The following is a 7409-nucleotide window of genomic DNA, read 5'->3' on the forward strand; positions in this document are numbered from 1 at the left end:
TCCGAGTATAACCAAAGGAAAAAGTGAACATTGGCTTTGGAGTGTACTGACTTAGAGGGATCAGCTTGGTGAGCAACTCGGGCTTAGGTTGGTTTCTTTCTATTCAACCCAAGTGATTTCTTTGCTCAATTACTTTGGGCTTTATGTTTTAGAGCCCACCTAGTTACTGGTTTGATTTTTTTATCCTATTGGGCTGCTGCATCATTATTTCTTTGTCCTGCAACACTAATTAAACACAATCAAAACTAATTGGGTGTTTAACCCAATAAAATAATATTTGTCATCATTAATTAGGTTAGTTAATTTCTTAACACAACAATCTTTCCTTTGATGACAAGCATAATTGTAACATTGATCAAAGGAATTGAATTCGAATAAAGTTAAAGAACTTCCCTTTGAGTGATGTTACATGATTTTGTCTTGCTTCCCCTTTTCTTTTCAAGAGTTGCTCCCCCTTGATTGGTGCTCTTCTCTTCTTTTCTTTTTGCATATTCTTATAGAGAGCACAATGATGTATGTACTACACACAATTCAACTTAATTAAGGGATTGTACATCACCTTCAACTAAAATCCAGTCCAATAACAAACAAAACATGGCAGAAACTGAACAACACATATTAGTAAGAGAATGATAAAATTAATTAAATCCAAAATAGAGCAGCTATCATACAATAAAAAATAGAGCAGCAACACCAAATCAGAGAGCAACTATCATGCAGCAATTACATGCTTTCTACTTTCTTTCTACTACTCCCCTTTTTGTCATCAAGGGAGAAAAAATTGTTGAGTTTGGAAAACTTAAAAATTATGATGATGATCAAACATTATTAAAATATTAATTAAGAAATTATTAAGTGCTTAAATTATTTTCAATTGGTTGTTTAATGTTTTTATCAAGTGTGCAGGAAAAGGAAATTATTTTCCTTGACCCATTCAAAACAAGTCATATTGGGTCATTAAACAATTTCAGCCTTGTGCAAAACCAATTAAATCAAGTGGCTGAGTGCTAAGAAGCCCAAATCCATCCAGACCCATCATAATCAAAGAAAGAAAGCATTTGGCCCAAGTCTTCATGCACTCTTTGGTTACTTACTCCATTGGTTAATGGAATTCAAATTTTAATTCAATTGAGTGCATGCATAGGTAACCGAAATTCAAAATTAAATTGTCTCTTCTCTCTCCTATCTCTTGTCTTTCGGTCATATCAATCAAATAGAAAAGAAGATAAAAGTCATCAGAAGAAAAAGGAGTTACAAGAAAAGCTTATGGAAGAAAGGCTATGATAAAGGAAGATCTAAAGTAAGGCATAGCAAGATCTTTTCCATTGAAGGCAAGATTTTGAAGAAGAGCTTCAAGATTCTCCATACCAAGAAAAGAAAGGATCCGTCTCTGTCAGAGAAGAAGATCTCAGTTGCAAAAGTTCATTTCCATTTTTGTTCATCAAAGAAAGAAGGTAGCCGTTGAGCTACACGTAGGAAGAAGCAAAAATTGAAAGCAAGAAGTTGTCTTGGGTCAGAAGATCATCAAGGATCCAAATCCTTTCTTGGAGCCAAAGACAGGATCAAGGGTTCAGATTGAAGGAGTTTGATGAAAAGGGTTGAGAGAGGTACATGCATGTTGGTTTTTGTTTTTTCCTCTCTCTTCTCTTTGTCCGAACCGAAGCTGTTTTTGGTTGGAGAAGAAGTTGCTTGGTTGAACTGGTTTCAACCTTGGAAGCTTCCCATTCTATATTAAGGGTGAACGGCCAAGGGTTGAGATCAAAGAGAGAAAGTGAAAGCACAGAGTTCTCATAGCTACCCAAGCTTCCTGAGTTCTTCTTCTTCAATGGTGTTCATTTTGTTTTCTTTTTCTTAGTATTGTCTGTCTGAGTCTCGGGTGAAAAAGGCAAACATGGTGAGGTTTGTAAGAAAAAGACAGTGAGAGGAAAAAATCAGTGATCAATATTAGAGAAAAAGCCATAGATGTCTCAGAGTTTCTTTGTACATCTGTATGTTGTGTTTCATGATCCTGTGAGAATTTTCTTGCAAGTTGGGTTAGCACTTTGCGGTTGAAAGCTAGGTTTTGAGTCTTAATCAAATTCAAATTGGGTGTAGAATCTGGATTTGTCCCATATAGGAATGGGTAGTTCCTAGGGAGAAATTGGTGTTTGTAATGTTGTGAAAACATAGTGAAATTCCATCATTGTTGTGATGGAGACTGGATGTAAGCCACATTGCACCTAGTGGCTAAACCAAGATATATCTGGTGTTAATTCTTCTTCCCTACTCCTTTCTCTGTTTTTGTTAATCAGGAGACGAAAAACAAAAGTATCTCTCAACTCGGCACGAGACAAAACAAAAGTGTCTTTCAACTCGACACAAGACAAAAGCAGAAATATCTCCTGAAGTTTCCTTAAAAAAGAAGAAATTTTTATTCAGCAAAAAAGGGCTAAGATTCAACCCCCCCTTTTCTTAGCCACTGATTACCATCAAAAACAAAAAACATCTAACTTGGAATATGTTAAGACCTGCAGCAAAGTGTCCATTTAGCGTTCAAACATCTAAATACTGAAATTAAAAGGAGCAGTTGTTTAACAATTTATAGTCATCCAAAACAAAACATAAAGTAGTTCAAAAGTGAACAGAAGGCTGTAGCAACATGAGATAATTTTAGGCATCTGAACCATCCTCTTCAGAATCAGCATCTTTTTCAGGATCAGTGGCAGCATTGTCATCTTCTTGAAGATTATCAATAAATTTCAAGAAAACTGCCACTATATCTCTGGATATTCTGAGGAAGTTATCATGCTTGGTAGCTAGTTTCCTTTGCTCCTTTCCCACGAGGATTGATGGATCAAGCAATAATGGTTGATTGATGAGCTTAGTCAGGCAAATAGAAAATGGTGTTTTGGTATTCAAAGAGCATTAAACACAGACAAATAAATAAGTTGGGAATAATATAATGAGAAGATAGTTAAGGTTTCAGAGTTATCTATTTTTCCGCATTAAATTTTTTTATTACCAACTAATTTAATCATGCAAGATATAATTTCATGGCAAACTATATGTGAATAGGCCCTAATTCCTTAGACCTTCCTAGTCTCCTCTAAAATTCATTAACTACCAATTCCTTGGTCAGTTAATTTCAATTAGAGGATAAAAATCAATTTTCAGTTTATATGCCACAAAAATTCTAATTACCCAAAAATAAGGGGATTATATGTCACGTATCCCATTAAATCCAAATAATTAAAATATAGGATAATATGTTTCCAAGCTGTTGTTCAAGTAAAGAGCTTTTCCAAGTTTTACAAGAACTCAATTAGAACATGGGTCATACTTCTGTTCCACCCATATTCATAAAATAAAGAGCGAAAACAATTATTGAAATATAAATCAAAGCATGGAATAAATTAGAAAGATCAAATGAATTAATCCATTACAAATAGACAGAGCTCCTAACCTTAACAATGGAGAATTAGTTGCTCATGGTTCAGAGAAGAAAAAAATAAGGGTTCTGGTAATAATCTGATGCCTGTCTAAATGTACAGAGTTTCTATTTATTACTAATCCTAATAGGTTTAAAATCAAAAATTAAAAAAATAATAATATCTTTTCCTAAAAGATAAGATTTGAATTTAAATTCGAATTAATTAACAGATTTTCAGTTGATGGTTTGGGACCACTTACTTTGTCCATTCTGCAGCTTCTAATCTGTGTTTTCTGGGCTGGAAAGTGGGTCAAAACAGCCCAAAATTCGTAACCAGCGTCATTTGTATTTTTTGCAAATCGCGCATGTGACGCGTCCGCGTCGTCCACGCGCTCGCGTCATTTGTGTATATTCCAGTCCACGCGTTCGCATCAGGCACGCGATCGCGTCATTGCGATTTCTCCATTCCGCGCGGTCGCGTGAGCCATGCATCCGCGTCGATCTTCGCTGGTCATCTCTTTGGTTTCTTCTTTTTCTCTACAGAAACTTCATCAAATCCCTCCGAATGCTACCTAAAATAAATAAATTTGCACAAAACTCAAAATAGCATCCATAGTGGCTAAAATATAATTAATTCTTAATTAAACTCAACAAATTAGATGCAAATTCACTCGGAAAAGATAGATAAGATGCTCACGCATCACAACACCAAACTTAAACTGTTGCTTGTCCTCAAGCAACCAAAACTAATATAGGCTTATGATGTGAATTTGCATGAGAATGAGAGTTCAATTAAGCTCATGTCTCTTTTTATAGTGGGGTTTATAACTGTAATCTTGGATAGGTTTGGCATCTCACTCTCCTTTGAGTGTGAAGAATGTTAATGTCATTCGGAATTAGAATCCGGATAATATTATGAATTATCTGATCTTTATATTTTAGTTTAATCCTTGAACACAGCAACATTTACTTTAATTTATTTTTCTTTGGTGCTTTGCACCTTTAGCCTAGCCGTGACTTTAAATATTTTGTCTCAAGAGTTACTTGACACAGAAATACCACAAGCACTTAACTGGGGAACTCCCTTTGAGTTCTGATTTTTCTTTCAGTTACTCCCAGACAGTGGTGCTCAAAGCCTTTGGCATACTCTGTTAAATATAATTGATCTCAACTCTAGGTGTTTTGTCTCAAGGATTACTTGACACAATCACACTACAAGCATATGACTAGGAAAACAACTCTTTGAGCCTTTAATCATGTCTGACCTCCCTAGTCATTGATGCTCAAAGCCTTGGACCTTGTTTTTATTTTTTTTTTTTTTTTGCTGTTTCTTTTGTTTCAAGGATTAACTTTTTATTTATTTCAGAGAAGGCATAATAAGTCTCTAAATTCCTATTCCTTATACATTAACATCCCTTGATTCAAATTCAAATATACACTGTTCATATCATGCATTCAAAAATCACAGAAAATACCACCACATTTAAGTAAATAAGACTATTCTTAGAATTAAACTCAATTTCTCATGCAATACATCACTTCTTTTTTTTTTCTTTTTAGATTCAAGTTCAGTGAGTGGTACATGAAACATCTTTTCAGCATTAAAGAAATTAAAAAAAACTAGTCCTAGTATTCTAACTAATAAAAGATCATGCAACAAACAAAGTAAAATAGCAGAAAACTGGAACATAACATAGAAAAAGAAAGGAGGAATAAAAATGAAAGGAACTCAACTACCTTAGTTATCCTAGCGGTCGCTTTATTTTTTAAGTTGTGCTCCTCCGTGAAGATGATTCGCCTCCCTTTTGGTGCCAGAAAACCAATAAGCGCAGCATCCAACAACACCAAACTTAAAGGTTTGCTTGTCCTCAAGCAAGTAGGAACTAAAAATAGAAGAGACAAATATTATGAGGAGAGAAAAATAAAAGGATAAAAGAATAAGAGAGAATTAGGATTGGGAGAGAGAGAGAAAGAAAACTGGGCGGCGAACTAATGTGGCGCAAGCGACGCGAACGCGTGCAGCACGCGTACGCGTGGGTCGCGAAATTTCCATAATGACGCATAAGCGTCAAGCATGCGTCTGCGTGCCCTGGGTTTTGTGCGATTCGCGCGAAGCCAGCCGAGCACCCGCGCGACTCTCTGTTCACTTGGCTTGGGAGCCAATTATTCATACGACGCGTTCGCGTCATGCACGCGTCTGCATGTATGGCCAAATGTGCAATTGACGTGGCCGCGTCAGGGACGCGTTCGCGTGACCAAATTTGTGCTTCTAGCACACTTCCTGCCCCAAGCCAGCACAACTCTCTGCCCAAACACTCTTTTACGTCGAATTTGCAGGTCACGCGTCCGCGTCAGTGACGCGTCCGCGTGAATGGCGAAAATCACAAACGACGCGAACGCGTGGAGTACGCGACCGCGTGGGATTGTTTGTGCGAAATGCTCCGTTCCTGCGCCACTCCTGTGCAACTCTCTGTCAAATAACATTTTTTTTTCACACACACATAAGTGACGCGTCCGCGTCAATGACGCTATCGCGTCGCGTGCCCTTTTTTTTTTTGAAATATTTGGTTCCTGGGAGAACATAGCTGCATGATCAGAAAATTAGTAAGAACTCAATAAAAATAAAATAACTAAGAGAAATTACTACGAAAAATAGTGAAGGATACGAAATTATCGGGTTGCCTCCCGACAAGAGCTTCTTTAACGTCACTAACTTGACGGTCAGTTCTGCTAGTTCAGCAGATGAGTGGACAATCTCACCTCCAAGATAGTGCTTCAACCTCTGGCCATTCACGGTAAATTTCCTGTCAGAATTTTCTTCCTGTATTTCCACATGACCATATGGTGAGGTTCTGGTAACCACAAACGGTCCTGACCACCGGGATTTCAGCTTCCCAGGAAAGAATTTCAGCCTTGAATTATACAAAAGCACTCTTTGTCCTGGCTCAAAGACTCTGATGGCAATCTTCTTATCATGCAGTAGCTTGGTTCTCTCCTTATAGAGCTTGGCATTCTCATAGGCTGAATATCTGAATTCATCAAGCTCATTCAACTGAAGCATCCGCTTAATTCCTGCAGCTTCTGAATCAAGATTCAGATACTTAATTGCCCAATAAGCCTTGTGCTCCAGCTCAACTGGCAAGTGACAGGCTTTGTCATAGACTAACTGATATGGGGACATGCCAATTGGAGTCTTGTATGCTGTCCGGTATGCCCAGAGAGCATCATCAAGCTTCCTAGACCAGTCCTTTCTTGAAACACTGACGGTCTTTTCTAGAATCCTCTTAAGTTTCCTGTTGGAGACTTCAACCTGTCCACTTGTCTGAGGGTGATAGGGGGTTGCCACTTTATGACGGACTCCATATCTCTGCAGAAGAGAGTCCAACTGTCTCTTGCAGAAATGGCTTCCTCCATCACTAATGAGTGTCCTTGGGACAGCAAACCGGCTAAAGATATATCTCTGAAGAAAGCTCATTACCACCTTGGCATCATTGGTGGGCAAAGCTACGGCTTCCACCCACTTAGACACATAGTCAACTGCTACTAGAATATAGTTGTTTGAATGTGAGGGTGGGAAAGGTCCCATAAAATTAATACCCCACACATCAAACAACTCAACCTCAAGAATCCCCTACTGTGGCATTTCATGGTTTGCAGGGAGATTTGCAGCTTTTTCACATCTGCCACAGTGCTTCACAAATGCTCTTGAGTCTTTAAAGAGAGTCGGCCAGTAAAACCCGCTCTGAAGGACTTTTGTAGCTGTCCTTTCACCACCAAAGTAGCCTCCATAATCAGACCCATGACAGTGCCAAAGAATCTGCTGCTTTTTCTCATCCGGGACACATCTCTGGATTATTCCATCCGAGCACCTTTTAAAAAGGTATGGTTCTTCCCAAATGTAGTACTTTGCATCAGTCAATAGCTTCTTCACTTGTTGTCTACTGTACTCCCTTGGGATAAAATTCATGGCTTTATAGTTTGCAATGTCTGCAAACCATGG

Source organism: Arachis duranensis, chromosome 4 (genome assembly GCF_000817695.3).
Source record: "Arachis duranensis cultivar V14167 chromosome 4, aradu.V14167.gnm2.J7QH, whole genome shotgun sequence".
Taxonomy (NCBI): domain Eukaryota; kingdom Viridiplantae; phylum Streptophyta; class Magnoliopsida; order Fabales; family Fabaceae; genus Arachis; species Arachis duranensis.